Source organism: Molossus molossus, unplaced genomic scaffold (genome assembly GCF_014108415.1).
Source record: "Molossus molossus isolate mMolMol1 unplaced genomic scaffold, mMolMol1.p scaffold_m16_p_3, whole genome shotgun sequence".
Classification (NCBI taxonomy): Eukaryota; Metazoa; Chordata; class Mammalia; order Chiroptera; family Molossidae; genus Molossus; species Molossus molossus.
Genome location: NW_023425366.1, coordinates 75,371,408 through 75,390,045, shown reverse-complemented (window position 1 = coordinate 75,390,045; position 18,638 = coordinate 75,371,408). Strand labels below are relative to the sequence as shown.

The window sequence follows — 18,638 nt, the reverse complement described above, 5'->3', positions numbered from 1 at the left end:
CTTTATTTCTGCTATGTCATTCTTCATTTCCACTAGGTTGGTATTCAATGTTTCTATATCTTTACTCATGGTACTGATGTCCTTACTTTTGCTGTTGACCTTCCTCAAGATTATAGCTCTGAACTCTACCTGTGATAACTTGCTTAGCTGCATTTCATTGATCTCATCTTTGATAGAGTTCTCTTGTTCTTTCATTTGGGATTTTTTTTCTTTGTTTCACCATTTTGACTATCTCAGTGGGTTTTGGAGCCTACCAAATTATCCCTGTGGGTGTTGGTGTTCTTCTGTTTGTGGCTCCCTCTAGTGGGTTTAGATGAGCTTGGGTGGGCCCACATTAAACACCATTGTCAAGTCTTACTTTCCTGGGTAGATTTGCAAGCCCAGGAAAGATTCAGTTATCCTCTAGCTTTTTCCTGGAGACCAGTAGTCTCAGTTAGTCAGGGCCATGGAATATTGTCCTGGTGTTATACATAAGAGGATTTCCAGAGGGTAGGATAGATGCTTGTTGTTAATGAACCTCATTTTGCATTTCTTTGCATCACCTAGGAAAGGCTGAATCTTCGAGGCGGGGGCTGCTGGTTTTCCCCACAGGTTGGGAAAGGAGCACACTGGTTACTGTTATTTGTAGTCGCAACTCAGCAAAAACTCTGAGTGCCCTCCAAATTCCGGATGTCCCCACAGAGTTCGAGCCCAGTCTGATTGTACTGCTCCTATGGGGGATAGTGCTGGGCTCCAGGCTGTCCATGGCTTCAGCGACCTGCACCTTGGGAGCTCCACTACTGTGCACTGGTCTGTGTTGACACAGAGTGTCCACTGGTCCCATGGTGCCAGGTACACTGGTGAGCTCTGGCTTCTGGACCCTAGCTGCCCCCACTGCCTCCTCCCTGGGAAGACCCGGGATCTTCCACAATGGTGGGACCTCCCTGTGGGGCAGGGAGAAGCACCCTGAAGAGCTGCTTACTGAGGTAGCCAGTTGCTCCCATCCACAGCACAAGAACCTTCTGCTCTGCATCTCTGCACTGCAGGAGTTGGGTCATCTACCTTCATGTCCACTCACACTCTCTTACACACTAGCTCACTCTCTCACACACTCACCCTCCCTCCGGTCCTGCCTGTTACCATCTTCTGAGCCCATCAATTTTTTTTTTTTTTTTTTATTTTAGAGAGAGAAGTGTCATGGAGAGAGATAGAAACATTGATAAGAGAGAACATTGATTGGCTGCCTCCCGCATGGAATCAGGTCCACAACCTGGGCATGTGTCCTGATTGGGAATTGAAGTGGTGACCTCGTGGTACATGGGTCGACTCCCAACCACTGAGCCACACCAGCCGGACATAAATCATGTTTTAATTTTGAAATATTTAACTATTATTTACCTAAAATTTATTCTCCATTTTAAAAAAATGTAAAAATACCATCACAGAAATTGAAATAATTATTAATTTAAAATGAGGACATATTTTATATTATTATTTATAATTCTCATTCATAATGACTAGTTGAGAATGAACAAATTATAATCTATATATTTAATCATAAATGTGATTTGTATTACACACCAATATCTGGCAGAATAAAGTGGTTTCACATCAGAACTAAGTATAAATTGGGAAGACTTCTGAAACATTGACATATTGGTTTAAAATTTGAAAAAAAAAATGAAACTGCTTAATACTTTATGCAAATGCATACTACTGAAAAACATTATGCAAGTGCATATTACAGAAAAATAATGACATGTTTTTTAATAGTTAAAAAATAAGTTAAACAAATTAGAATGTATTAGGGATGAGACAACATGATATGTGACCATATTGTTTCTACATAGTTGGCTAAAGATTTCAAATTTATACTTTAAATATTTGTATGAAAATGACATTCAGTAAAATAAATTTAACACATACAGAAGTTCAATTTTGGTTAAAAGTTCTCAAAAGATTACTATAAAAATACTTGCTTTAAATAGACACACATACACTCAACATGTTCTCCTTTATCTGCCCTAATAAAATTCAAAGATTCAAAATAATGTCACTTACTTATTGTCCTAGTCCTAATAATTTCAAGTCTCCCTAAATATGTCCTTCTTTGGAGTTTATCCTGATGACAAGATTAAGGACTTCAGATGTGACTTTACCCATCGAAGTTACAAGACCTATCGTTTCACATAGAAGGAATTGAAACATCTGTACATCCTGTCAAATGACCCTTTTCTCACTGCCATTCCTGATGTCAAGATCACATGATATTTTTGGCTATGATTAAGCTCATATTCTTCTATCCTTCAAATAAAGCATTCCAGTGAACTTGGGAGATAGTTGAACAGATCTCTTTTTTTACATAATCAGGCTCAGTCCACTTTCTGAACATAAAGCTCTTCCTTCCCACATTCCTTAGAACCAGTGCTCCACGGCTCTGGTCCACACATATGCACTCATGCATTTTTTTTAAAAGGGCCACATTAGAGATTCCAGCTCTCAAGGACTTTTAACTAAAAATAGAAATGGATGGTCATTTTTGAGGTACAATTTATTGACAAATAGTATCATAATTATAATAATAAAAAATAGCCCAGCCAGTGTGGCTCAGTGGTTGAGCACTGATCCATGCACCAATAGGTCGCTGGTTTGGTTTTTGGTCAGGGCATGCCCGGGTTGTGGGCCAAATCCCCAGTGGGAGGCATGCAAGAAGTGGTCATTCGATGTTCTCTCTCTCTCTCTCCTCTCAATTCTTCTTTATATAAAATTAATCAAGAAAAAAAATTAATAAATAAATAAAATAAAATTTCCGCCTCACCAGATGACTTGATTTTTTGTAGCTAAATGTAACATAGTAATTAGTATATGATAAGGACAATGCCCTTTGCATATCTTTACTTAGTTTTTACTCATTTTTATAGGTGAGGAAATATAACAAAGTAAGGCAGGAAAGAAAAACAAGTCAGCCAAATAATAAGGAATGTCAAAAATTTGTAGGCCATTGCATTGACAGATGGAGACAGGTGGTAAAATGGAATTTATAAATGTTATTAGTATTTTATTGTTCATTTTAAAAAACAATTCAAGTAAATCATGGAAAATGCACATTAAAAACCTGAGATTTTCAATCATACTCACCAAAACATGGGATGGAACAAAACCATATTAAGAAACAATTTATAGAAATAAACATGTATGTTAAGAAAAAATAAAACTCAAATAAATAATCTAACTTTGCATCTCAAGAAATTAGAAATGGTAGTAGAAATTAAGCCCAATGTTAGAAGAAAGAAAATAACAAACATCAGAGTAAAAATAAATGAAATAAAGACCTAAAAAATAATAGAACATTAATTTTTTTTTCTTTATTGATTTTAGAGCAAGAGAAAGTGAGGGAGAGAGAGAGAGACACATTGATGAGAGAGAACATCAATTGGCCCCCTCCTCCAAACTTTTCACTGGGAATTTGGCCCACCAACCGGGCATGTGTCCTGACCAGGAATTGAACTGGCGACATCTTGGTGCATGGGTTGATGCTCAACCACTGAGCCACATTGGCCAGACATAATAGAATGTATTTGAAAAGATAAACAAAATAAACAACCTTTAGCTAGGTTTTCCAAGAAAAAAATGACACAGGATTTGAATAAATGTAATAAAAAGTGAAAGAGGAGACATTTCAACTGATGCCACATAGTGCAAAGGATCAGAAGAGTCTACTATGAACAATTATATGCCAATATATTGAATACCAAGAAGAAATTTATAAATTCCTAGAAACCAAAAATCTACCATGACTAAATCATGAAAAAATAAAAAGTCTGTCCAAACCAATAACAAGTATTAAAATTGAATTTGTAAGCAAAAACCTCCTACACAAAAAATCTTAAGGGCAGATGGTTTCACCATTGAATTCTACCAAACATTTAAGTTAATACTAATTCTTTTCAAATTCTTAAGAAAAATAAACAAAACAAAACAAAAGAAGAAGGAACACTTCCAAATTTACTTTGCAAGTCTAGCATTACCCAAATACCAAAACCAAACAAGGACACTACAAGAAAAGAAAATTATAGACCATTATCAGCAATGAAGAAAGATACAAAAGTCTCCAACAAAATATTAGCAAACTGAATTCAACAATGCATTAAAAGGATTATATAGCATGATCAAGTGGGATTTATTCCAGGGATTCAGAGATAATTCAACATCTGCAAATTAATCAATGTGATACATCACATTAACAAAATAAATGGCCAAAATTATATGATCATTTCAATAGATGCAGAAAAATCATTTGAAATCATTCAACACCTTTGATAAAATCTCTCAATATACTGGGTATATAAAGAACGTACCTCAAAAGAACAAAGGCTTTATGTGACAAGCCCAGTGCTACATCATACTCAACAGTGAAAGGCTTAAGGTTTTTCCTATAAAGTCAGAAGCAAGCCAAAATGCCCTTCTTCCCAGTTTTAATTAACATAGTACTGAAAGTCCTACCAGAAAAAAAAATGCAAAAAAGAAAGACAGAGAAAAAGAAGACCTCCAAATAATAAAGAAAGACATCCAAATAAGAAGTAAAACTATCTTTATTTACAGAGGACCTAGTGTTATATAGATAAAACATTAGGATTACATACAAAAAAAAAACAAAAACCTGTAAAACCCAAAAAATTAAAATTTAGTAAAGTTGCAGGACATAAAATCAATATTCAAAAATTTGTTGTGACAATCCCATTTGCATTAAATCAAGAGGAACAAGATACTTAAGAATAAATTTAACCAAGGATGTTAAAGTTCTGTGCACTGATGAACAAAATTGAAGACACAAATAGGTGAAAAATACCTTGTGCTCATAAATTAGAAGAATTCATATTGTTGAAATGTCCATATTTTCCAAAGTGATCTATAGATTCACTGTAACACCTATCAAAATTTCAATAATATTTTTCACAAAAATAAGAAAAAACATTTAAAATTTTTCTGGAACCACAGACAACTCAAAATAGTTAAAGCAATATTTAGAAAAAAGAAGAAAGCTGGTGATATCAGTCATGATGATTTAAAACTAAATTACAAACTATATTTCAAGCTATATTAGCTATAGTATCAAAGCAGCATGGTATTGGCATAAAAAGGACACAAAGCTCAGTGGAGCAGAATTAATTTACAGCAATAAGACAAAAATAAACAACAGGGAAAGGATAATCCCTCCAATGAATGGCACTGAAAAACTGAACGCCAAATGCAAAAGAATGAAACTGTATCCTTATCTTACACCATGCAGAAAAATCATCTCACAATGGATTAAAGACTTAAATTTAAGATCTGGAACTATAAGACTCCTAGAAAAAATCATAGGCAGTAAGCTCCTAGATTTTGGTGTTGTCAGTGATTTTTAAGATTTGACATCAAAAGCTAAAGCAAAAGCAATCAAGTGAATCTACATAAAACTAAAAATCAATTCAATCACAAAGGAAATTATTACCAAAATTAAAAGATCACCTACAGAGTGGGAGAAACTATTTGCTAACCATGTATCTGAATAGGGGTTAATATCCAAAGTATATAAATAACTCATAAAATGCTAATCAAATAAGAGGGAGGGAAGGAAGGAAGGAAGGAAGGAAGGAAGGAAGGAAGGAAGGAAGGAAGGAAGGAAGGAAGGAAGGGAGGGAGAGAAGGAGGGAGGGAGAGAAGGAGGGAGGGAGAGAAGGAGGGAGGGAGGGAGGGAGGGAAGAAAAAAATCCAATGAAAATGGGCAGAGGAACTGAAGAAGATATACAAATGGCCAACAGGGGCACAAAATGGTGCTCAACGTCACTAATCATCAGAGAAATACAAGTAAAAATCACAATGATATATCATGTCACGCCTGTTGGAATAACAGTCATCAAGAAGACAAGAGGTAAATGTTGGCGAGAATGTGGATGATTGGTAAGCCTGTGTACTATTGGTGGGATGTAAATTGTTGCAACCACTATGGAAAATGATATGGGGATTCCTTAAAAACATAGGGAACCACCATATATGAATCAGCAATTCTATATCTGAATATATCCAAAGGAAATGAAAACGAGATATTGAAGAGATATTTGTACTCCCATGTTCATTTCAGCATTATTCACAATAGTCAAGACATTGAAACAACCAAGGTCTCCCTCAGGGATAAATGGCTTAAATATATAAAATGTGGTATATATAAAATAGAATATTATTCAGCCATGAGAAAGAAGAAAATCTTGCTATTTGTGACAACATGGGTGGAGCTTGAGGACACAATGCAACATGAAATAAATGAGATAAGAAAAAGACAAACAGTGCATAGTATCACTTATACGTGGAATCTTTCTTTTAAAAAAGCCAAATTCATAGAAATAGAGTTAGAAAAGTGCTTGTCAGGGACAAGGGTTGGTAGAAATTGGAAAAGTTTGGTAAAAGAGAAAAAAATCAACACATGATTAATCAAATATTAATTTTTAAAAAAGTAACTATATCATATCACCTTTTTTTAAACCATACCAAGTTTGGTATATTGATTATATATTCACTTTGTGATATAGTCAATAGATTACCAAACTGACTTTTTTATAAGCATTTAGCAGAAAAGAGAATAAACATGGTCAAACATGATCTAATACAATCACATTTGAGATACATAGAACAGATTGGAGGGTGAATTTATTTTACTTAATAGCTAATCTAAATCTATTGTGTAAATATTAATAGGAACATTATTCTATGAGTGGTTAGAATGAGAGGTGGAACAACCGAAAGGATACTTTTGAAATAGAATCAGATTACATTTCATAATATCAGACAAGAGGAGTGATCAGAGAACGTGTTTCTTGCTCTGGCATTTAAACCCAGCTTTGGCCTTTTAAAATGCTAAGATGTCTGAGTGTTATGTTGGCTCAGTTGCTTTGCTGGATTCTGTTGCTTAGAGGGAATAGAAGTCTTAATGGAAAACTACCAAAGTCATAATTCATAACTTGCTTTTATCAGCAGACTGTCAAGGTGGGAAGCATAGGCTTGAAAAATAAGTGTGTTGTGTCATCATCATAAAAGAAAGTTTGAGTTGCTGAACCTGAGGCTTTTGCACCCCACACATTACATCAAGTAGTTTTGGTGGCCTTTTGATTTGTCACGACTAATAATAACTTTTCTTGTTAAGTGGTACTGGCCCAAAACTTTCTCAGAAAATGACATACAGGCACCACTCATATTAACAGTGTTTTTATTTTCCTTTCAACAGTGATGGAAGATGGAGTAAGCTACCGTGGAAGTGTGCGATATCAGAGATACCACAGACTTGCTAATGAAAAAGCATTTTATACACTTCAGCCTGAGAAATTCAGGTAGCGAAATTATTGCCAGCCTTTTAAATAAAAATCCAAGGAAAACATAGAATACCCCTCTATACCGGTATGATACTTTATTTTACTAGAACAGCTTTCAAAATGGCTCTTTAAAGGCACTTAGCAGAACATATCTCAAGCTCTAATCTCTCCTGTCGCTAGTAGTGAGTCAAACACTAAATGGCATCTATTAATTCTTTCAAAACAGGATGAAAACATTTTTTTGGGTGTACATGGTCTCAAAGGAGATAAAAGGGAGAGAATAAAAGAAGATAGTCTGCCTTTATTCTCATTTCTTTGACTTTCATTCTGATGGAGAAAGAAAAATTACCCATATGAACTCCTGTGGGGCTTTTGTTAGATGTAATAGAGTCTTGGTACTGATATTGTTAAATACAGGAAAACATACTCTAGGGATGGGTTAGAAGGACTCTGGTTGGAAAAAAATAAATTCTCAACTATGTCTCTATGCATTCTATAATTATGATTTATAGGATTATCACTTATACATATACATAAAATGTTAACATATACATAAAAATGCAGGATTTATGAAGGGCCAAGACTGTCTGGTTTACTGCTCTATTCAGAGTGCATCATTGCACAAGGCCAGGTGCATTATGAGCTCAAATAATATTTGTAAATGTTTGGAAAAGTAACCTACGGCATTGATTGTTTTTGTATACCTTACCCATTTTTGTCTTTAGATATATTTACACTTTGTATTCTGTTTTGTTAGCTTTGAATTTATGAAGCTAATTTTTTACTTTACTTTCATTATAGGAGAAACTCATGGTAGTTATTACATCTACACTTTCAGTAACATCTTTCTCAAAGCAAACTGCTGAAATGTCTGATTATGAAATCTTTTCTTTGAGAGACTGAGCAGACTTTGGTACAATCTCAAATTTCTTACCAGTCTAGATAACCATCATGTATGTATCTGAAGAGTCTACCAATTCTAGGTGTGTATTTAAAGCAATTTTCTGTTATTCATGTCTTTGACTATTTCTTAACTAGATTGTAGACATTTAGTAGAATACTTACTGAGCATACCTAAACCTGAAAGGCTATATCTTCTTTCTTTTTTTTTTTCTTTATTGATTTTAGAGAGAGAGGAAGGGAGAGTGAGAGAGAGATAGAAACATTGATGAAAGAGAACATCTTGCATGAGCCCCACTGGTAATTGTGCCCACAACCCAGGCATGTGCCTTGACCAGGAATTGAACTGGTGACCTCTTCGTGCATGGGTTGCGCTCAAACACTGAGCCACACCAGCCAGATAAGGCTATATTACTTAATTTATTTTTGTACGTCGATGATATTAAGTGTATTGAATAGACTTATCCTTGTCACTTTTGTTTGTTTATTTAAATCAGTTAATCTTTCTGGTTACTAAAAGATTTAATAAGAATAAGATACATGTCTGAAGCCCTGTTTTTTTCAGTTTAGATGAGAGTTTTACCTGGTATCCAACCAAGGAACTGATCTTCAAAGCACTTAGAATGACTTTATTCTTATTTGACAACTAAATTTACTTTGTAGCTCATTTCAAATTGTCAAAATAATAGAATGACTTTATCTGTGTTACTGCTTTTCATGCTTTGTTTCTTTTCTTTACAATATGTGATTATGGAATTTATTTTAAACATATTAACAACAACATAATAGGCCTTAAGGTTGAGTGTGTTGATTAGGACTAAGTCATTGGACAGTAAAGTTTGTCTTATTATAATGCTGAGTAACACCTTCCTTACCATTATTGACATATACTCCTTAATGGAATGTAGAGTTAGTAATAATGAAGAAGCCTTGTTACTGATTTATAATATTCATTACAGGTGAAGCTGGCTTGTCAAAAGTCATTATTACAAATTACAATTTAAACATATTCTCAACTCATTTAAAGAAAAGATATAATTCTATTGGACTCTATTCTGAATGTTTTTCTGAAGTTTCTATAAAAGACAAACTCAATATATGGTAGAAATTGCTTCTATCCTAATTCCAGGGTCAATGCTAAGTATTTCTGATACATTTTTTAGACTTAAAGAAAATCATTTATACTTGTCATTACCCTTACAGCTATTAACTGAATATATGCAAAATACTCTATTAAATATTAACATGTTTTCAGACTGAAGGTTCACAGACAAGAGATTTGAATTATCTGCAGGACAATGAAAATTGGGACACATTAAGCAGAAAATTAATTCAAAATTAGTAAATTAATGGGCTGTAATTATTTTATTGAACTCTGAATTACCCTAAAATAGAGGTGGAAAAATTATTTTATTTAATTGGGAAACTAAAATATCTGCTCTAGAGGAAAGTAGTCTTCCATCAAGAAAAGAACAATTAAGTTTGTTTGGTTGTGAGTGGCGGCTGAGATCAAGGCCCCACCTGTATGCTGTCAGCTCTTCCACCATTTTCACGCTGCGTTTCACTTCCAACACCAACACCTGCAAGAAGAGCCAGAAACCCCCGGGACTAACATCTTCCGGGGGAGAGCTCTAGCAAAACACTCCTGGTGCTGAAGTACAACTACTCCAGCTTCCTTGCCCCTGCTCCAGACTGCTCTGAGGTAAGACTGTCTCCAGAATCTTCTGTGGATTGGGCCTGATTGCCTTCCATGGGCCTTTTTTTGATGTCAAATATTTGCTTGGCTTTCTCTTCTTCCCTATCTCCTTTTTGCACTCCCTTACCGTTTTCTTCTGGCCACACTCCCTAATAAATCATTTTTACATGAATATTTATCTCAGGGTCTGCGACGAGGGAGTTCCTCCAAAGAGAGTTGTGGTTGTCATTAGTGCTACTTACTAATTTTTCTACTCGCTGCCTCTGTGCACAAGGTAAAGTAGTAACTCCTACCCTCTGGTTGGGTGATGGGCCATGTTATCAGGTATAGCAAAGGTGATGTGGGTTGTTTCTGGGCTGAGCATTAAATTGCCAGGGTGAAACCCTTTAGTGCTCTTTGCCCTTTGTTGTGGTGACCAAGAATGTTGTAGACAGTGGCTGGTTTATAAGTCAGGTGCCTAGAGTCAATGTGACAAAGTGGAGCAGAGCCCCAGCTCTGACCCAGTCGTCAGAGAGTGAAATAAATGTGTGTTGCATTACTCACTGAGAGCTGAGGGGTGTTTGCTACACTGCTGTTGCCAACTAACCCGGGACATCCTGACAGATATAGAGGGTGAAAAAAGAGAAGATTCTGGGATGACAAGAATTTTGGCCTTGGGCTATTGATGGGTGGTGTAAACATTTTGGAGCCTTGGGAAAAGCAAGAAGGAAGAGCTGGATTTTATTTATGTATTTATTATTTCAGGTGTACTTGATATATAACATTAATTTCAAGTATACAACATAATGATTCAATATCTGTATATATTGTAAAATGATCACCACAATAATTCGAGCTAATGCTGTCACCATATATGATTACAAAGCTTTTATTTTGTGATGAGAACTTTTAAGATTTGCTTACTTAGCAATTTGCAAATATCCAACACAGCATTATTAACTATAGTCACAGAATTACTAGCTATAGTCACCGTGCTTTACATTGCATTTCTAAGACATTTTTTTTAATGTTAAACTATCCTGTTTATTATAGTTATTATAGTTTGTATGCAAGATTTTCATAAGCAGTAAGAAAGAAAATGATGTAAGTCCAGGAAACAATATGACAGACCTGATTCTGGGCTTAAATATCTGTTCTATAGGAGATAGAGAAAGTCTGATGGTTTAAGTCAAATGAATGCCAAACCACCTGATTGTACATCGCAAGTCATCTGGTACCCAAGGGAGGGAAGGAATCCACACAAATGAGTTTCTTTGAGTCTCATTGCTTCTTAAAAATCACTTTTGGATATGCCGCACACACCGTGTTCTAAATGGCTCTGCTGCTTATTTCATTTGCTTTGCTTATCAGAGGCATAGCAAGGCTTATATTGAGGAAAAGCTATATAGGTCTTGTCTGATAGTTAAGCCCAACACAATGGTTCTATCAGGCAAAGGAGAAAATAGAACTCCCAAATGTCTATTTTTTGATTCTCTGAAGAATTGTTGAAACACATCTAACAAATGCATACAGAACGAATCAAAGTAATATTTAGATTTTCTAGGCTCTGGTCTTCCAAACAGCAAAGCATCATGATGGCCCTTTAATCTTAGCTCTTTATAGAATTTCTACAGAAGGAGTTTATTCCATCTTGATTGTTATTAAAGGTAATTCTACTTACATTAAGCCCTCAGTATATGTGTTAATCAATTTGTGATACCAGTGTAAATTTAAAATAAACTTAAATACATGTACTTAAAAAGTCAGATGAAAAAATTAAGATCCAGTTGTTCACCTGCAACTATTTAATTTATGCTGGATTCTATTTAGTTGAAAGTCAATAACCTGTAAAGAAAAAGCATACTCACTCGAGATTGTATTAGAAACTGCAAAGCCTGATCAATTGCATGACTCACAAATGCGCCTATTTACTTTTCTCTCAGCATAAAGTAACATTTTTTGTCCTCTTCAAATATATTTATCAAATATACATGCCTTTTAAAGTGATATTAAAGTTACCAATATCTCCAACTAAATTTAAAAACGAATGTAAATTTAAGCTACCAAAGGCTAAAGTTATTAATGTCACACGTTTCAATTTTACTTTAGTTACAATATATCATGTGTATAAAAATATTCTTTAAAATCACATTTATCTTATCATAATAAAGAGATAACTAAAATGCTGCCTGAAGCATGAGGTCTCCTGTACCCACATGAACACGTTTCTACATAGCCTTGAGTTTGGTAATCATTCTCTATGATTTAGTTGACTCTTGTTTTTCATCTCTACATATACTTGTGCTCAATGGAAGAAATAGGTAATTAATTATTTTCACTTATTAAATATTTAAAAAATAATTTAACTGCAAAGGAGATTTACATAACTGGGAAGGAGATTCTTCAAGCATTTGATAGTAAGGACCCTGGAGCTTGACCGACTTGAGTTAGAATACTGGCCCTCTACATACTTTGTGACTTTGTAAAATTTTCTTAACTTCTCTGTGTCTCAATTTCTATACTGTCAAAATGACATAGTAGCAGAATATATTATTATTTAGTTTTATTTCAGATGATAGCTGTAATAATGCATAAAAAAACAAGGTAGTAAATATTCAGAATTCACTTCCAGATTTTCCTTTAAACTTGACCATATATGTGAAGCAGAGTCAGAAAATGAAAAGCTGTAAGAGGGACCAAGATGTCATTTTTTGTATGAAACACTGAGCAAGAATTTTAGCTTTCATAAAAATCAACTTCCTTTGTTGTAAATTGGGGATGATTCTATATTTTTTTCCTCATAGATAAGTTCTATAAATGAAATAATGCATTTTGTAATTACTTTTAAATTATAAAGTAATAAGCATGCCACTTATTCATATAACATTAACCATGCAATCACTGAGACCTGGATGTGTAACATTTCTTTGATAATTCTTTTATTATTATTATTATATTTTTACATTCAACATGAACCCATTTCATTTCATTTATTTTTTTTATTTAATTAATTTATTTTTGTTACAGATGTTTCTTTTTTACCCCACTGATTCCCCCCCTCCCACTCCCTCCCTGTCCTGTCCCCAGCTTTGTTGTCCATGTCCATTGTTCATGCACACATGCATATGAGTTCTGTGGTTTATCTCCCCAACACCATCCCCTCTTCTGGGGATTGTCAGTCTATACCCCACTTCCACGTCTCTGGGACTACCCCATTCCTCAGATTATGTTCACTATATTCCACAAATAAGTGAGATCATATGATACTTGTCTTTCTCTGTTTGACTTGTTTCGCTTAGGATAATACTTTCCAGGTCCTCCATGTCATCTCAAAGGATAAGAGATCTTTCTTTCTTACAGCTGCATAATACTCCATTGTGTATATGTACCACTGCTTTTTTATCCATTCGTCTACTGATGGACATTTGGGCTGTTTCCAGATCTTAGCTATTGTAAATAGTGCTGCTACAAACATGGGGGTACATATATTCTTTCTGATTGGTGTTTCAGGCTTTTTAGGGTATATTCCTAGAAGTGAGATCACTGGGTCAAAAAGCAGTTCAATTTTTAATTTTTTGAGATAACACTATATTGTTTTCCATAGTGGTTGCACCAGTCTGCATTCCCACCAGCAGTGTACTAAAGTCCCCTTATCTCCACACCCTCCACAACACTTCTTGTTTGATGATGGTAGCCATTCTGACAGGTGTGAGGTGATACCTCATTGTTGTTTTAATTTGCATCTCTCTGATGATTAGTGATGTTGAGCTAGCCATTTGTATGTCCTGTTTGGAGAGGTGTCTATTTATTTCCTCTGCCCATTTTCTAATTGGGTTCTTTGTTTTCCTTTTGTTGAGTTGTATGAGCACTCTATATATACTGGAAATTAACCCCTTATCTGATATATCATTGGCAATGATGTTCTCTCATAAAGTGGGTTGCCTTTCCATTTTGATGATTGTTTCTTTTGCTGTGAAGAAGCTTTTGAATTTGATGTAGTCCCATGTGTTCATTTTCTCCTATGTTTCTGTTGCCTTAGGTGATGTATCAGTGAAAATTCTGCTGTATATGATGTTTGAAATTTTGTTGCCTAGAGTTTTTTCTGGGATTTTTATGGATTCATGAGTCACATTTAAGTCTTTTATTCATTTTGAGTTTATTCTTGTGTATGGTGTAAGTTGATGGTCTAGTCTTTCATTTTTTTTTTTTTTTTTGTATGTAGCTGTCCAATTTTCCCAACACCATTTATTAAAGAGGCTGTCTTCACTCCACTGTATGACCTTGCCACCTAAACTGTTATTTTTCAAAAAAATACTTATTTGTTTTAAAATTATAGTTCTTAGTCAAGTTTTTAACGTTGTGACTTATTACTATAATTGGTAGAATACACATCCCTACTGAAGTTAAATTTGTGGTGCACATTTTCATGAGTAAAATATATTTAATGCAATATTCTGATTCTTTATTGGTTGGAGCAGCATGGATATTTTCAGGTAAAATGCTGGTACCTATCTTTATGGCATAGATATCTTCTTCTGAAAAAAAAGTTAAGGGGACTATTTTAAGGGCATAAATATCTGAGGGTGGAGAGAACTAGAAGGAAGTCAAGAACAACACATTTGGAAGGTGGAATGCAGATGGAATGGTGGTTAAGTAAACACACCAACCTGTCTTGCCACAGGAGAATCCACTCACTCACTCACCAGTGGCACAAGCTGAGAATGACTCTGCTTTACTTTGCAGAATTACCCACAGCTTCAAGAACTGGCAGTATCAGCACCTTTGGGACTTGGGATAAAGCAATGCTAAATGAGGAAGACCAGTTATAAGCAGTAGAAGAGAGAGGCAGTGAGATAGTTGAGCTTCTTCTCAACACAACACAGCCTGGGAACAGCTTCTTCTAGAATCTAGATGGAAATGGAAAGTTTGTTGTCTGCAGAGGTTAGAAGGGTGAGACTGGCCTAGGACCCAACAGGCATACTTGGGGACACGGTTATCACAATAGAAACCTTAGGGAAAGGAGTAAGTGACAAAATACATACGCTATGCTGAAAATCAGAAACCCTTTCAACACGTGACTTAGTATACCAGCAGTGAGCCTTTCAGGTTGGAAATTATAATGGGATCTATTTGATGTGAAAGGACAAAGATATTGCTGTCAGGGGTTCTTCAAGACACACCCATCTGCTGAGAGTGATCGACTAACCTTTTTACCCCTACATGCAAATATAGGTAGATATTCAAAGTTTACCAGAAAGCATCTAATATATAAGAGAGAGAAACCACTTTGAAACTTCTGGTTTCTAGTCTAGGTATAAGAAACTTAGAAGTTGTTACTCTGTGCTTAAAACAAATAACAACCTGAGCAAACTGAAAACTCAGCAACCCTTCATAGAGCTGTCAGGGAGGTAGGCACAGGGTAAACTGCTGCTCCCAGAATCTGAGAGAGAGCGGGATGCATACAGATAACTACTTTTGACCAGAGCAGAAATTTACAGGTAGAAACCTCTGTGGGAACCAATGCTGGGGTAGGAGAAATGTCAACTGCAATGGATGAATTGCCAAAGGCTCACTGTGGACAAATCTGAGAGTTTACAACTTCAGGTGGACCCAGTCAGAGGAGGGCCCCATGTTGTGAGTTTGAGCTCCTGGAGGTCTACCAGGTCCTCAGTGAATATCAGAGAAAAATGCCCTTGAACTTCCATCAGGAGGAAGAAAAAAGAAGGCACCTTGAAATACATATGCCAGAGCATTTCCGTCAAGAGAAGCTATCTGTCAGAGCCTAGCCTAAGTGGGTGAAAGGAATAAACAACTCAAGCCCCTCCATCCACCCTGTCCCTCCTGTAGGCGAGGAGGGGAAGTGGGGAAACCTGGGACTGAGAAGCACTGGTTTGCTGTCCAAGGACAAAAGCTCACCAAAAGACGGAGACATGTTCACAGGCTATACAATTATTCCCCCTTCTCCACACCTTGCCACTACATTATTAAAAGCCGAATTAACGCCCTGGATGGTTTGGCTTAGCAGTTAAAGCTTCAGCCTGCAGACCAGAGAGTCCCAGGTTTGGTTCCCACTAAGGGCAAGTATCTCAGTTGAAGTTTGTCCATGGCCCTGGTAGGGGTCGTGTGGGTGGCAACCAGTCAATGTGTCTCTCTCTCTCATCGCTGTTTTCCTCCCTCTCTTCCTCCCTCTCTCCCTCCCACTCTATCTGAAGATAAAGTGCAACATAAATAAATAAAAGCCTAATTATCACAATTTATTTTACCCATAACATCATGTTCACCTTTCAACAAAAAATTACGAGGTATAGTAAAAGGCAGAAAGCACAGTCAACTAGACAAGCATCAGAAACAATTAGATATGGCAGGAAAGTTGGAATTACCAGACTAGGAATATATAAAATCTATAATTAATATATTAAGGGCTTCAGTGCAAAAAAAAAGAGACAACATGTAGGAATAGAGGAATGATATAAGCAGAGAGATGAAAATTCTAAGAATAAAAATGATATACTAGACCTAAAAACCACTGTAACAGAAATGCTTTAGATGAACTCATTAAGAGATTGGAAACAGTTAAGAATCTCTGACCTTGGCCCTGACCAATGTGACTCAATGGTTACAGTGTCAGCTGGAGCATCCAAGCGTCATGGGTTCAATTCCCTGGGTTTAGGTTTGATCCCTGGCCCTGGTCAGGGCATGTGCAAGAGGCAACTAATCGATGTGTCTCTCTCACCTCTTTCTCTCTCTCTCTCACTCTCTCTCTCTCCCCTTCCCTTCCTCCCTCTTCTCTCAAAAACAAACAAACAACAAAAACATATATATCTATTTCTATATATCTACATCTATATCTCTATCTATCTATCTGTTTATCTATCTATCATCTATCTATCTATCTATCTGTGGGTGAGGATTAACAAACAAACAAACAATCTCTGAACTTGGGGATATGACTCAAAAAAACTTTCTAAAACTGAAAAGCAATGAGAAGCAAAGATAGTCACTTAACCAATGGTGCTGGAACATGACACAAATCTTACAACATTTACAAAATTACCTCAAAATGGATCATAGACCTAAATGTAAAATAAAAAACTGTAAAAATCCTGGCAGAAACCTAAAAGCAAACCTAGTTCACCTATAATGACAACTTTGTAAATACACCACCAAATATATGTTTCATGGGAGAAATAATTGATAAGCTGGTCTTCATTAAAATTTAAGAGAAATGTGTGTTCTGTGATAGACAACATCAAGAGGATTAGAAGACAGACCTCAGCCTTGAGGAAAATACTTCTAAAACAAACATCTGATAAAGGACTATTATCAAAACATACAAAGAATTCTCAAAACTCAAGAAAAAGTAAAAAACACCTGATTTTAAAAGGGTCAAAGTCCTTAACAGACACCTCACCAAAGAAGATATTCAGAAGGAAAACAAGACATGTCATCAGAGAAAGGAAGACTAAAACAATGAGATGTCACTATATACCTATTAGAATGGCCCAAACCTAGAACATTGAAAACACCTAATGCTGGTGCTAATATGCAGCAACGGGAGTTTTCATGCATTACTGCAACACTGTGAAATGGAACACCTACTTGGGAAGACATTTTGGCAGTTTCTTACAAAACTAACCGTAGTCTTACCATATAATCTATCAACTGTGCTCTTTGATATTTACCCAAAAGAGGTAAAAATTATGCCCACACCAAAACCTGCACAGGATGTTTATGGCAAATTTATTCATAATTGCCCAAACTTGGAAGCAACCAGAGTGTTTTTTTCAGTGGATGAATGGATAAAAAATGATGGTACATCCAGATAATGAAATATTACTATTCAGTGCTAAAAGGAAATGTTTTATTAAGACGTAAAAAATTATGGAGCGAAATTAAATACATATCATTAAGTGAAAGAAGCCAGTTTAAGAAGGCTGCAGGTTGTATGATTCCAACTATGTAATATATTTTAAAAGACAAAACCATAGCCCTGGCCGGTTTGGCTCAGTGGTTGGAGCATCGGCCTGCAGACCAGAGAGTCCAGGGTTTGGTTCCCACTAGGGGCATGTACCAAAAAAAAAGCAAAACTATAGAGGCAATAAAAAGATAAGCGGTTGCCAAATAGAGAGGGGTGGAGGTAAATATGTAGAGCAAAGAGGATTTTAGTTCGGTAAAAATACTCTATATGATGGTAGATATACGTAATGTACATTTGTCCAAAACCACTGAATGTACAACACTGAGAGTGAGTCCTTGGGTAAACTAAAACACTCTCTGAAAATAAAGATTTCTTTAAAAGTTTAAAATAAGCACTTCTCAAAACTTTCACCCGGTATCTGTAGATTTAAGCAAAATAAAACTTGCATTAACTTATTTCATAAATGTGTTCTTAGACATATATTTTCTTCTATTTAAAATAGTCATCCTACTGCCTCTATTATATACTTTCTTCAATCAATGTAATATTTAAGACAATCCTCTAGCAACTTTGCTCAGCATCCTGTGAAGTCATTTAGGAGGCCATTATACAGTCAATATTTAATACCGGAAAAAGTGTGTGCAGGCAACTATTAAAATCCACAGAGTGATTTAACGTTTTCCTATATATGACTTTGCATTTACTGATATAAATGCAATGTCTTATTTTGACATTTGAAAACAGTTCATTGAAGACTCAAATATATATTTATTTTATTAGTTGTTATGAATGACTTCTTATCCAAAATTATCCAATATTTTCA

At 35.5% G+C, this 18,638-nt stretch overlaps 1 pseudogene; it reads left to right on the top strand.

Annotated features, from left to right (window-relative positions):
* Window positions 1-5,838: 5,838 nt before the first annotated feature.
* LOC118642050 overlaps window positions 5,839-18,638 on the top strand; it is a 52,696-nt pseudogene continuing 39,896 nt past the window's right edge.